The sequence below is a fragment of the Struthio camelus genome, chromosome 8, assembly GCF_040807025.1.
Source record: "Struthio camelus isolate bStrCam1 chromosome 8, bStrCam1.hap1, whole genome shotgun sequence".
Taxonomy (NCBI): Eukaryota; Metazoa; Chordata; class Aves; order Struthioniformes; family Struthionidae; genus Struthio; species Struthio camelus.
The window spans coordinates 34560779-34575551 of record NC_090949.1 but is presented as its reverse complement, the minus strand read 5'-3'; the positions used below and the strand labels follow the sequence as shown (position 1 = coordinate 34575551).

At 44.0% G+C, this 14773-nt stretch overlaps 1 protein-coding gene across 3 annotated transcripts in view; it reads left to right on the top strand.

The window, feature by feature from the left end:
- LOC104152933 (FRAS1-related extracellular matrix protein 1-like) overlaps positions 1-1417 on the top strand; it is a 74239-nt gene extending 72822 nt beyond the window's left edge. Inside the window, exon 6 of one of the 3 annotated variants that reach the window (XR_011142660.1) lies at positions 51-1348. The gene's annotated coding sequence lies outside the window, so the exon portion shown is untranslated. Of the gene's footprint in view, positions 1-50 lie in introns of all 3 variants that reach the window. The other 2 variants (XR_011142659.1, XM_068953367.1) reach the window with 2 other exon arrangements.
- Positions 1418-14773: the final 13356 nt, after the last annotated feature.

Genomic DNA, 14773 nt, shown 5'->3' with positions numbered 1-14773 from the left:
AGCAGGAAGTGTTATGTTAATATCTGAGGATCCCTTTTGTTCTTTTTCAGACTTGAAATGATCAAGAATTGAATTGCACAAACTTTTTATCATGTTCTTGAAACCTTTGCGACAGCTGTCATTAACGTAGCACATACAGGCGAGAGCGTGGAGCCATCGTACGTTGGCATCAAGGTAGAACATGAAACATGTTCACGTGGAGGAATCCCTGCAGGCTGCAGTTAGCACCTCTTAATGGTATGAAGCCTACATGTCTGGCTGATGCACTGAATTTAGACTATGAGCCTTGTTTTTAAGGGCCAAGAAGTTTCATCTAGAGTTGGCTTAGACTTCACTTGCAGTACTGTAGTTTAGTAGGCTGATGCTGGTTCAGTAATTGTTCTGTTCTGTTTCATCATGGCTCTTTTAGCTGTCATTTAATAAACTGTATATGGTATGCAACCTTTTTATTTATTTACTGTCTACACACTGAAAAAAGTTACTTTTTTCTTCACACTGAAGAAAAAATATTCATTCTTCCTTTTCTCCAGTGTCTGTCTTTCCTCACTAGCACAAAGAAATTATCCCAGACTCTTATCAGGCCATTTCTATAAGTGAGAAGTGATAACTATCACCAGCAGACTTTAAAAATATGTTAGTAGTGCAAATGTGTTACTGGTTCGTTTGCATGCATCAGGGTAGCTGGGCATGCGGATGCATGGACTTTGGTTTGGTGTTTGAGGCAGGACAGACTTCCACAACTGCGCTTCCCTCGTGCACTGCTTGTTTTCGGTAAGCATCCCTATGCCAACGAGCTTTAGCATCTCCTAGGGAAGAGCTGGCCATGCCAGTAGCGCTGCCATATGCCCCAGGCAGTTCACAGCCTCTGGCGCAAGGCAGGCATCGCAGCGGCATGCATGCCCATGAGCGCCCACCGAGGGCTGCTGCGGCTCTCCCTCTCCCCAGCAATGCCTTGGGTGTCTCAAGAGCCACATGCTGCAGTGCTGCAGATGTTTCCCCCCCTCGCTGGTGCCTCCTTGTTTTTCAGGTGCCTTCTCGGAGCAGCTGCTGCTGCACGGGTGCCATTGTCACCGTCGCTGGCAGCGTCTCCACTCAGCTCACCGCCGGCACTGCACCAAGCCCCCGTGCCCCATCACCGCCAGGCCCTGGCAGATGAGGCCACCCTCATGCTGGGGCCATGAAGCTTCAATTTTCATGAAGCAGCCTGCAATTTTGGGCTCCTCTGTTGCATTCTGCTAACCTGGGATAGAAGACACAATGCAAACTATTGTTCCCATTCCTACACCATGCATGCAGCGGAAAAGAAACCTCCCGCAGAAATAAATGTTTTCTCTGCTCCGAGCTGCCTGGGACTGTGAATTGATTTCTGTTTCTCGACCACTGCCAAACAAGGTCGTTGGGGACTGCTGTTGGCATGGGGGCTCCTATATTCACCTGCCACTTTGTTCTGGCCTCTGGACTGTGTTTTCCTGCCTTTGTGATTGTGTAGGTGAGAGGAGGTGTGAATTCCCACAGGGAATGTGCAGAGGAAATAATGGGAAGGGCTGATCCTCCTGCTGTAATTTCTAGTGCTGTTTTAAATGTGTTTCAGATTTCGGGGATCTGTGGTAACTATTCCCCCACCCCCACCTCCAGCTTGAGAAAATAACGCAAAGTTAAATATGCTTTTCTGACAGCATTTCTAATATGCAATAGCACAACCAATGTGAATGCTAGGGAGCTTTTGCCTGTCTTTTCAATCCCCCAGACAAGCTACCCCACCATTTTCAGCGTTGTAAATAACCACCCTTTGTTTTTATTTGTAGGTCAGAGATGGATGGGTCAAAAACGCTACATAGATGGAAGAGATCACCAAGACAGACACAGTCCTATAAAATAAAAGAGCCAGAAGTCTGCCAGGCAGACAGGCTCTTGAGTTTAATTGCCATAAAAATGATAAAGAGGGTTTTAGATGGGGCACCAAACCAGCCAGTAGCCAGCTGGGACAGTGGCTTGAGATAGCGTGATGAAAAAATGACACTGAGACTTGTTAAGGTTGTTGTCTATGGTGTAAAGGTGAATGTGCCAGGGATGAAATTCTGCTGCTTAAAAGACGTTAGCAAATTTCTTATTACGTTCAGTGGGATCTCAATTTCATCTAAAGGCTAGTTGAGAGTCTCCCAGGCTGACATTTGGCATATGACCTTCTCATATTCTTACTGTAGCTCACTTGATTTCCAGAATCATTGCAAGTCTGGGTTCAGATGGTGGCTGAAGAGGAGCAGGAATAAGAAAACCAGATGCAAGGAATGGGGGAACTGGTCTATCCATGAGGTCTGTGGGTGGCAGAGGTACTAATTCACACACCTGTCCTGCAGAGCAAGAGGAGAGTCAGCTCTGTGCTCTTGCCAAAAACAAAATTCACGGCAAAGGAATTATAATGCACAATGGGGATCTGCTCCTTGGATTTTCTTTTCAGTAGTGCAGTTGGGTTTTTGATGCAATTTGTTTCTCATGCTTGTGGACGTGTAATGTAAGGCAGAGCATTCATTATTGGGGAGCCACAATCGATAGATGAATAACACAGTTGGATGCCAATGTTATTGTTGGCCCCGTGTAACGATCATGTTGGTAACCTGAATTAATTGCTCATGGCAAAACCAATGGGTTGTTTTTCCCTAGCAACTCTTTTGTAATTACAGAGTGAGTCCAGGGAAAGCAGTAGTAAAGTATAATTACATAGTTACTTTTGTTACAGTTACCAAGTTTTGTTGGATATGTATATAATTAACTTGTCGCCACTGTGTGCGGGGTGGCTGGAAGAAGTCCTCCTTTGGAGCGTGAAGTAGCTGCAGTTTCCTCTCTTGCTGCTGTTGTGGGAGGTGTGATAGCATCAAGCTGTCTTGCTTGGTGGGGAGGAAGCTTTACTTGACCTATGCTGCCTTTTGGTAATGGTCACTCAGGCTAACTCTTGGCATGCTCTCATCTCTTGCCATTTGAGACGCTCTTCATCCCTTGCCTGCCCCATGTCTGCAGCGCTGAAGCATTTCTGATTGTCCTGTAGGGATCTTTGCCGAACACTGTGCCAGAACGCGCTCTTAATGCACAGCAGGGAAGTACTGATGAGGGCAGGAGTGAGCGCAGGAAACCACTATTAATACAGCCGTAGTTTTCAAAGATTCTAAATGCAGGATGCGTGCTCTTTTCGGTCACATGCTGACTCTTCTAAATTGTGCAGGTTATGAGTAGAGCAGATCAGGGGCTTTATATCAGAGAAAAATTAAATTTCTGTACAAACTTCTATTTTCCACTTGAGAATTTCAGATTGGCTACTGGAAAAATCTGATGAGGGCAATCAAAATGCAGTAGCCTGTTCTAGGTTGGTCTGGGCCGCAGTGACTTGCTGAACTCCAGTTGACATATGCTGCCCAAGTCCAACAAGCCTCAGCTAAATGTCTTGATTTGAGAACATCATAATGTCCCATTCCCGTCAAACATAAAACAGTTGTAAATTGATAGTTTCCCTTCTGCGAAAAAAAAAAAAAAATTCAGTATTTAGTTGGAAAAAAAATGCCAGCTAGTTTCCATTACATTAAATAGGAAATTAGTAAATAACAGTGAAAGAGTGAATATTTTGGGGGTTTGTTGATAATAACATAGGTCTCCAACATGTGAAATTCAAGCAACTAGCAAACCTGTGCAACCTTTAGCAAATGTACATTTCTCTCATCATGTTGTTGCTAAATTTCATTCCAGTTTAGATAGTTTCTCCTTCCCTCCTCCCCCCTCCAACCTCTCTTCTGATTATTACTGCGGAAAACGTTTAGGAATTTGCATTACATTCTTCATGCTGGGTTTAGATTTAGGGATTCATTCAAGCATCTGCTTATATCCCATTGACACCAGTGAGACCTGAATTCCATTCCTCAATAGCAGTGCTCCGCAGATCAGGGCTCAGGTTGCAAAAGTACCTGCCTGTTGGGTGCAGGTCAAGCTTTTCTCACCACCCACCCTGCAGCAGGGTCGTTGCTGGGGCTGGACGGTGCCTCAGCTCAGGGGGAGGGAGTCATTTCCTGAAGCATCTCCTTTTCTTTGCAGCTGGATCGAGGTATTTACTGCAAGTCAGGCACAGCCCTCCCAGTTTAGGAGGAGGTTCCTATAATCCTAAGGCAAAGCTAATTTCAGGCAACTAGAGTATTGGCTCTCAAAGCCATGGTTCCCCCCCCCCCCCCCCCCCCCGCCTCCTACTATCTGCTTCAACCCTGTGAGGCAGGTTTCTGACTGCCTGATGGGAGTTTACTCCCTGTGCAAAACCAATGTATCGCTGGTTCATGTAGAATTGCTCTGTTTTATTCGGGTATGTGAGGTAGGACTCTTGCCCACTATCTTTGTGATGTGTTTCAGGGATTTCCTAGGAATGACTGACTGCTCCTAAATTTAAAATATCCACATGCTCTCTATTTCTCTGGAAACTGTGAGGGTAGAAGAATGATTTGAAAAAATTTAATACGATACCTAGTTGCAATCAAGGAAATGGCAGTCAATTGGTATACTAGGGTATTAAGGATATTTAAGCATCCAAAGCGGTGGAGAGCAGTTGAAAGAAGGTGAAATGCAGGACATAAGCAGTGCTTCCCTCCCTCAGTGTTTCTTGCAGTGGGTCTCTAAGAGCAAGGTGGTATCTTGTGCACTGAACCTCTCCCCAGAGGAAAGTAAAAAAGCACATAGGGGAGTAAAGGGTGCTCAGCTCGCTTGGTGCAAGCTGCAGCTTGCCCTTGTCTGCGCTCGGAGGTCAGCGGTGGTGCAGCACTTTCACAGCAATGGCTGAAGGGAGGCTATTTCCGGCTCTCATAAAAACCTTTATGTCTCTGTGATCAGGATTGTGTGATGCAAATTTGCTGTGTCAAAGGAAGATGCCGCTGTAAATGAATTAGTACAAGAAGAACTTCTTATTTAAAAAGTGCTGACTCTGCACTCTCCCCTGTGCCCTCCCTTTTAAAATTAAAGTCTGGGTCTGCTGCTTGCTATGATCTATATTTAGATACTTGTAAATGAAGTTTTGCAGTCACGTGGCTGCATTTTTGTACGACCTCATGAAGCTGGTTTTCCACATTACAGAGATTTATACCTTTGCGTTTACATATTGCAGGTATTTCCATAAAGCTTAAGATATCTACTTTAAGGAAGATGGTCTGGAAGAAAATCATGAAGCGTTTCACATTATACTGAGCACACCTATGCTGTCCTGGGGCAAAAAGAGTGAAGTCACTGCAGAAATTAGGGATTTGCAGACAAGTAAGATTGATTGACGTAAACCTTTGGAGAGCACCTCCTCCAAGCAAAGGGTCATGTCCTGCAAGGAGACAGCATGCCTTTTGGGATGTTTGTCATGCTGTCCTCCCAGTACGCTGCTGAGCACCTAGCAGAATATTTCAAAATGTCAGTGAGTGCTGCAGTGCTGAGCTCATGCTATGTAAATGATAGTCCGATGAATTATGTGCTGTACGGGCTACACACAAATCCTGTCCCAACCAGCCCTGGAAAAGGAGATAGCATTCTTGCTGGTGTGTCCTCTGCTCCAGGAAACTTGCCAGGAGGACACACAGTAATTCATGCTTTGCTGATGCTTTGTAAAAGTTGCAGCCTGTACCTTGGCTCCTGCACTGCTGACCCTAGCATCCATGCAGGCCTGCTGGCCAGTCAGCACCTGGTGGGGAGTGTGCATCTCCCTGTGGCTATAGGGGGAAGGCTAATGTATAAGCTGCCCTATACCCTGGCACCCAGCTGAGCCCTGCCCTCAGGCTGGTGTGGGGACACAGGGAAGCCCTGATGGCCTGGCCCAGCACATCATCTTGCAGAAGGCCAAACCTCTTCATGCTTCAAGGCTGATGCCTCTACATCCAGAGCTGGCTGAACTCAGTTGTGCCTCCTGGCCGCAGCAGCCTAAAACTTTGTACCAAAAAGCAAGGCAGTAATTTCATTTTGAAGCAGAACCGGGAAGGCCTTTGCCTTAGATAGAGAACCCTTCTGATATCTGATGATATAAACTACTGAAAGCTCAGGATTATAAGCTCTTACTTTAGCTAGGTCAGTACTCCAGAGCTACTTTATGCCTTGCCATAAGAAAGCATTGTAGCATCTTCCACAAGGTAGCACCTAGGAACAGCAAGTGTTCCTAAAGACAAGGGCAGAGCAGTGGGAATGTCATCAGGACAGGCTGAGAATATGGGATTATAGGGTAATTTCATATTAAACTAAAATACTCCTAAAAAATTGAATGGATGATAGGGGGTTGGGACAGAATAGTGAAAAAAAGAGCTGGAACGTGAGAGGAAAATGTTCTCTTTTGCCCTCCATCCCTTTTTCTGTGATGTTGAAAATTCTGCCCAAAATGGCCCTGCTTAGGGAGTCTAAAAGTAGCTAATCCTTTGCCTGGAGTACCTGTCTCACCTCCTCCTGCCTTGCCTCCCAAGCCTTGCTTCTCAAAGCAGATTTTCCTGCAAGCTGCCCTGAGGGACCTGTGAAGGGCACCTTGGGAAGGTGCAGATGCAGGGTACTGTAGATACGAAGGGGACCTGCCTCGGGCAGAGCTGCTCTCGGACTTGCCGTTCCCCCTCCTGGAGAGGGCCAGAACGGCCGGGACGGCTGAGGCCTGCGGCCACTGTGCCGCAGCAGCTGGGGACGTGCTGGCTGGCTCGCGGGAGGAGTCGCATGGGCCACCATGCCCACCTGGGCCAGCCCGTGGGTTTGGAGGCTCGTTGAGAAACTAAATCTCCAATTTCCCGCTGCCATAGACAGGGCTGCTCGCTGGCCCAAATGTGGGTCAAGAGTGACACCCTGTGGACAAGTTACTCTCTTTTTTTTTTTAAAAACTCCTCCAGGTTTTCTCTCCTGCTTCCCTTTTTTCCTATGGCTTTATCCCCCCCCCCCCCCCCCACACACACACACACCTTGCTTGCACCAACATCTTTAAGCATCCAGGTTGCCCAGGGATTGCTGCTGCTGCTGCCCCTGGACCAGCCCTGCAGTGGGGGGCAGCAACCCATCACCCCTCAAAACATCTCTTTGTGGGCACCATCAGAGAGAGAAGAGCCACCGAAAAGGCACCAAAAGCCTCCTTTTTCTTCCTGTCTTGTACTTGGTTTGCACCCAGAGTTGCATAGCCAGGAGACAGGGCTGTACCTCCTGACCGTGGTGATGCCTCAGCTTTTGCTCCCCGCACTGGAGCTTGGCCCTGGCTCCTCTTCAGTGCAGCTCATCGCTTGGAACTCAGTATGCTCCTGGGGTTCATAAATCCAGGCACTGCTCAGAAAATTTGCCAAGTATGACCTCTGGCTGTCTGTTAAGCCAGGAGCAGACCAGAGTGAGCTTCTCTGCAGCCCACTGCATGCCCTCTCTCACTCCGCAGGTCTGCCACCTCTGAGCCCTCCCGAGGGAGGACATGGGGCAAACTTGTATGGACTCCCAGGCTGCCTGAAACATTGCAAATGCCTAAAAAAAAAAAAAAAAAAAAAAGAAGTGGTTCTCTTCCGGTCTCTGTAAACTAACCCGCATGGTGACCATGATGGTGCCTTCCCAAACTCAGAGGTGTTGGGATTGCGTGGGGCTGTCCAGATCCTCAGTGAACGCTGGTGTCCCAGGACATGCTAATTGACACCAACTGACAACCTGGACACCCTGTCTCCAAAAAAAAGTGTAGAACTCCATTTTAAGAAACAAATAATTCAGTTTTATATTGGTGAGAAATTCCTCATCACTCACTCAATTATATGGATCTAAAAGAAACCATAACTTTTTGGCATGCCTGTGTGCTTTCAGTGGGAAAGAAGAGGGTGTCAGAATCCTTCCAAAAGTTTGTCCTTTCTTACCCCTGGCAGTTTAACCCTGCCAAGCCTGCAGACCTATATATATCTAGAAGCAAAGACTGAATGGTAATTCCTTAATACCCCCAAAAGAAGAAAATATGAAGATAGTCATTTTTTCCAATGATATTATATGTCATCATTAACTCTGTGTTAGCTGGTATAGTTTAGTACATTCAGCAAACTAATCTCAGTTGCACCAACCACTACATATTTTTGCTGATAGAAACTGCCTGTTTTGCCTGGACAGATCATGTAGCTTTTCTGCCTTTTCCACAGTATTCAAAGCCTTGAAGAGAAAGAAGTATCTTAGAGCAAAAGGTCACCATCTATGTTCTTCTTATGACCTTTCCAGCAATCTAGTCCTGAGCATGCATGCTTGTCAGGTGAACAAAAGAGATCAGGGCTGTTAATTCAGTCTTTGGGACTGGAACTACTGTAGAACAGTATTAGGTTTTGACCTAATACTGCAAACTGAGGGTTTTTGTTTGCATTTTTTTGTCATTTTTCCCAGCTGTACTAGTGACTCACCATGTGCTGTACTGTACCTCTTAAAATTAGGAGGCTGCAACTTAGCAGGCATTGAAAGTGCTCAGGAGGTGTCAGAAAAGTCAAAAAACTTCCAAAAATTGGAAGATCTATTAGGAAAAGTGTGGCTGTGGAGGAGCAGCAACACATCGGGTCTTCTCCTAGAAGCACTGTCTCCCAAATGGGCTGCCTGCGCTGCTCTCCGAAGAGCAATGCCTCGATGATGGTACCACTTAGCGAACAAGAAAACGGCAAGAAGCCACCGGTGTCCAAAGAGTGGTAGGTTGATTGGTTTGACTTTACCTAGGGAAACCATGATAATAGAAGGTTTACAGCCTTGTCCCTGGGCTGTGGAAACCAGTGGTCAGGGTTACCAAAAGGAGCATAGGAGGTTGTGCTGGAGACTCAAGACCTGTCTTCAAGGTGTGGCAAATCTGAAAAATTCTTTCTTTTTCTTGAGGAACTAAGGATGTTTCTAGGGGGGAAACATTTAAACCCATTTCCTGCCTCAGTTCAGATTTGGCTATTAATATTTTGCCTACAGAAATGTCTCCTTCAGGTTTCCACTGAGCAGCAGTCCCTTTCTATCTTATTGCATGTTTGAACGATACAACTGTGTGCTATGGAGCCGGTGATATATTTCACCCCAGAGATGGATGCAATTCAGGGGAAATTTATTGCTTGTAATCTTCATAATTATGTTGGATGGTCTTACTTAAAAGACGTGCAGCCACAAGTCAGGCTAGAAGCAGGGACTTGGGGGGAGTTTTGCGGCTTGTTGTGCAGGAGATCAGATGGTGTGTTCAGATACGATAGTTACTGGCAGAGTTAGAAACAAGGTCACACGATAACGGTCCATTTTGGAATTTAAATCTGATTGATCTGAGGTAAAAGAAAAAAACTGTGCTGCACAGCTTTCAAGTGTAGTTAACTTTTTTTCAAAATATACTATACTTTTGGAAAGTGTATGGGCATCTTTCAGGATGAAAAGCTCCATGTCCGACAATTGAATTTTTACCTTTTAATTAACAAAGTTTTATAAAGAATTTCAATTCAGAATTACCAAACAAAGAAACTATACAAGCCCCAGATGAGACCTAAACAGATTCCAAAAGACATTAAAAAAGAGAAAAGTATGGGCCACATGTTTTTTCTTATGTCCCTTGAGTCCATTTATTCCAGACATCTGACATGCAATTCAAGTTTCCAATAGTTTTAGGTAACTATGTCCAATTTAGAAACCACAGCCTTCAGCTAAGTCTACCTACCTCCCAAATCAGTCTGGAAAACCAGAGCACTTGTGGATACTCTGTATTTTCAGATTTGTAGAGCTTTGTTATTTGTGCACCATATATACTTGGATTGAGTTCCCTGACTCTATACAATGCATTTAGATGTATTTAATGGACCTGTAGTAAGTGGTCACAGTTAGATAGATTCTAGTTTCCAGTGGAGAGCCTGTTTGTACTTTCACAAAGTGAAACTATTATAAAAATTATCTCCTCTTTTGCCTCTTTGACAGCAATGTTATAAGGCAGTTAGGTGAAACTCCCTATGGATGAAGCACTAATGAGCTTTATTTCTGAAACTTTGACTGAATTCTTAACCTTTCTGTGTCTAAGTGTTCTCACCTCTGAAGCGGAGATTGAGCAGGGTCTTAGTAACAGGTAAAGCCAAGCCACAGTGGAAATCCTAAATTCAGACATGGACAGATCATGTCCTGCTATGTTTCAAAGTGTTTGCAAGAGAAATAAATTTCCTCATATTCCTTGAAATCTGGAAGGGCAAGCTTTGCTGCCTGCCTCCAGGCTTTCTAGCTCTGAACCTTCTATGCCCTTTCCTCATTCCCATTAGGAATCTCCCAGGTAAGGATTTCACAAAGTCTGGGACCTACAAAAGTCAGACACGGGACACCGTGGCTGTATTAGGCCCTGATTTTCATTCTTTTTCATTCACTCCACCATTCTCACCTTATCCCATAAAGCCTCGTTCATCCAGCTCCATTCATCCCAAAGCCCTGATCTAAATAACAAGGAGCAATTTCTGCAAAATTCAATATGGAACATCCTCTCTTCCAGTGCATGAGAATCAGACCCCAAGGAAATACTGAATAGTCGTATTTTACTTCCAAGAAAGCTTAACTGAATAAAAATTAAGGAGCAAATTTTCTATTGCTAAACTTCAAAATCAGCAGAGAGTCCATCAGCCTTGAACAATGGACTCTTCTACTGGTAAGTGCCCATGAGTCTATCCAGCAGTCTCCCATTCACCTGATCTATTTTTATCTTCCCAGTTCTTTTTCCCGTGGGAACACTTATGCACACTCACAAACTCTGCCATTGGGGAAAAGCAGAATTTGAATCAAATGTATTATTGTTAATGTTTTTTAAATTATTTCATGAATCACAGGTTTGCAGCTAGTGATGGCAGAATGTCACTACTGACATGGAGCTGACAGTCTTAGTCCTGTTTGTCTGCAGTGTAAAGCAGTTGTTACCTCTGCCACTGGCGATCTGTTGGCAAGAACCAACCTATTTCCTGTTTAGGGTTTAGGAACTGGGAAAGTAAGGGGGTAAAAGGGTTGGAAAAATCACCTGATACATTTTGATATAGCTGTTGGTTTTTCTGAGCATTTCCTCTGTTCTCCTGAGGTGACCTGAGCAGAATCCATATCCTTCCTTTAAAACAAAAAACAAAAAACCAGTGAATAGAGGGAATCAATACTTTTCCAGTCCGATGCCGTTTTTCATGAAGGCCTTGGATCTTCTGACTTGCCAAATGCATGTGAAAAGAAGGGTGATATTTGTGTTATTTATGTCCTTCAAAACCAGTGGACTAACTCCAGCTGGTGCAAACTGCCACAGCCCCATTGACTTGAGGGCAATTATGCTGATTTTCATCAGCAGAACATCAAGGCCAGGGTCTGCGGAAGCACTGTCATTACTTTTTGAGCAGAAAACAAGTGACCAGATTATGGTCCTTCAGTGGGTACAGAAAAACAGATTTTTTTCAGCTCTTTTTCTATGTATTTGAGGGCTGAGAAGTAAAAAGGGAAACATGGGCTCTGCTTAAAACTGTTCAGGTTCTTGTGGGTGCTTCAGAGAAGTTGGTATACAATTAGGAGGCCATTCTCTTTGCTGGCAGATTAACAGCTTAGAAAAATTATAACAAGGAAAGAACAAAAAAAACCTTGGAAATTCTGTTAATGAAACAGAACAATGAAAATCAAAGTTGAAGATGGAAGGAACTGAGTGGGCCCCCTCCAGTTCATTGCCTGCTAGGCTGGATTTCTGCCTGTAGTAATTTATGCCATGGCCTTGGAAGTGAAAACAGATTTCATTTACTACTGAACAGTATTACTCTGTGTAGACAGAGTTCATGGCCTCGCAGCATTTCAGAGAAGGTATTGTGGGATTATTGCTCCCACTTTGCAGATGGGAAAGGTAATACTGGTTAAAATCTGTGTCACTGTCAGGCTCCAATGACAAGGAAGGAGGATTAGGGTTCAGGTGCCTTTGACAGCTGTCCCTCATCTCGTGCTGTCACTGCCTGGCCACCATTTGAAGTGTCAAGACCACAGAGGTCCTGATGAGGGGTGGTGCTGGTATGCGCCAGGCTCTGCGCAAAGATCTTTCGTTCCCCAGGGGTTGCCACTAAACGGGTTGGTAGCAGAGCTGGATGTGAGATGCTCCTCAGCCAGATGAAAATGAACTTTCAGCTGTAGCTGCACATTAAAGAATCTGAAACTTCTGGCTTGTTTTCTTTTTCACAATTTGTCACTCTTGTAACAAGGGAAATCTGAAAAGCTGCCTACCCTACCATGTAAGACCAAGAAAGCGGAATGGTGGGTCCCTGCTTGCCTCACATCGCCACCGCTGCACACCTTCCCTCAGAAAGGCTTGAGTGTGAGAAACACACACATTCTGCTGCAAAATAGCAGAAAGCAGGTAAAATTAGCATTTAGAGAAAAATTTCTATGGAAAAAACTATATGTTCCCCGAGAGCCAAATGAAAAAAAAAACCCTCAAACCCGAGCTTGCAGAGTCTGCTGTAATTTATGATATAGCATATGAATCTAACTATAGAACTTCATTTAAAATTTTATAAAGACTGTAAATCTACAGTGAAATGTTCTAGGGACAATCTGCTGGCAGAAACCTACACTCTACAGACTGACCTATGGGAGGAACAGTGTGTCAAGGGCTTGATCCAAAGCCCGCTGAAGACAATGGAAATACTCTCGCTGACGTCAGAGGCCTTTAGATCAAAAAGCCCCAAAAGCCCAGCATGGAAAAAAGAGTAGTAAGGAGAAGCAAACTGCTGTAATCAACAGATACTGCTATATGAGGATCTTTAACAATAGCTTACTGGGCCACAATGAGCTGCTTTGGACACTTTTATTTTGTACAGTATATATCTTATCATCTTTATCCTGAAACTTTTAATGGAATTTATCTCACTGGAGAATTTGGAAGAACATCTGCTGCAAATGATGGGTAAAGACATAAGCTATTGTGGGTGGGGTGAGCCTCAGGAGCCTTACAGTTTGGGTTTGGCTTCTGCTCCGGATTCTTATCTGAATTATACAGATCTCCTGTGGCTGCAAAAATTGGACTGGAAATCACAAGAGTACGAGACTTCTTGTGAGATTTCCAGCACTTTTCTTATGGTTTTGACTGAACACCAGATGTGGAAAAAAATATTTAACGAAACTGGATGCAGTTTTTTTCATGTCTGGTTCTAAAAAGGGATGAAGGTTCAGGAATCTAATTTTATCCTTTCCAGTTTCACTCGTTGGTAAGATTCAGTTGTATTTAAAAAAAAAAAAAAAGCAATTTAAGCCCGAAGTGTAGCTATTGCAACCAGTCCCTGAAGAATCGTTCAAGCAGATGAAACTCTAAACATTACATTGACCATGAACAAAATTAAAACCTTATGCCTTTGGCAAGTCGAGTGCAACGAAGGAACAGGATAAATGGTGACCATTAGGAAACATCCACTAATATTTTTTTCTCTTCAAAGATTATTTTTATTTGCTTTTCATGCAGATTTATTTGTATCTTTTGACCCTCTTCTGCCTGCTTTCACTGAAAATCTGCTCTCTTAGGCTTTGCCTTGCACAGATATTTCTAAGAATACTTGAGCTCAACTGCTTCAGTGTTTGCCATGTGTAAATTTTAAATTCTACACCTGACTGAAAAATTTGCTTTTTTCAGATAGACTTTCCGGTCTAGTGTCACAAACCTACACTCCTTCTTTTGGTGTGATACCAGTATCAAGATACTAAGTCACTAACCTGTGGCAAGTTCTTCTAATCAGCCTGTTTCATAAGCTCATTTTGGACATCTCATAACTAGAAAGGAGATGGTTTGGTCTGATGATATACTTTCCTGTCTCTGATTTTGCCACCTACTGACGCTTTTAAACTGGTGATCTTTCATGAGAGGTAGAGAAAAGATAAAGTTTGTCCCTTTGAAAGTGACTGGGCTGGTGATGACTCACGAGATTATTCTAACAATCACAGCTATGAAATTTTATCTTTCAGTTTGGACGCTGGAGCACGTGTGTCCCTGTGGGGTGCATAAAGGCCAGATTAAATGGAAACTGAGATGGCATTTCTTTTAAACTACTCATTTGGTGTGTATACTCACATACAAATCAAATGCTAATGATGAAAAGCAGGATATTATCCTATCTAGAAGCTGTGAAGGAGTGAACCATAAATCCAGTGCTGGAGGAGATTATCTAGTATTTACCATGTCTTGTCATTTCACTGAATTTTTGGCAATATTGGGGTGTTTTCTTCAAAGATCCAGAGCCAAGCATCCTGTGAACCTCTGCTGCCATTTAACAAAAAACAAGTCAACAAATTCATAATTGCAAGAAAAAGCTTAAAAGTGTGGACGGTGAAGCTTAAAAAGAACGAAGAATAAAAACTCAGTGTTTGTTTTTAATCCTATTAATTTGGATGAAGGAGGGGCCCTGGTGAGCTTTGAAAGATTTTATAGATGTCTCTTTGGGCCCGTGTAAGGAGTGGTTTGCTTAGCAAGAGGTGCACCGTGCCAAGACTCTGTCAGAGCTTCTGCTCCTGCTCAACGCTTAGGCTCCTTTGGCCGTGGCGCAGCTTGCTGGGACTGGTAGGAGCTCTGTGTGCGTGTGCGCACATTAATTATTTGTACTGGAGGAAGGCAGCTTCCTCAGGAGTTGGTTTCTAACATGAGTACCTAAAGGTGAAATCTCATTGCTTCTTCCTAGATGTCTAAGAAATGTCCACCAGTAGGCCCTCCAAGATAAATACTGTTTCCTTCTCAGTGCAGATAGAAACGCGACCTGGGAGAGCACTGCAAAAGCCCGCAGAAAATTGTAAGGAGAAGAGGGAAAGGCCCTCCCACTGTTCTTCATTT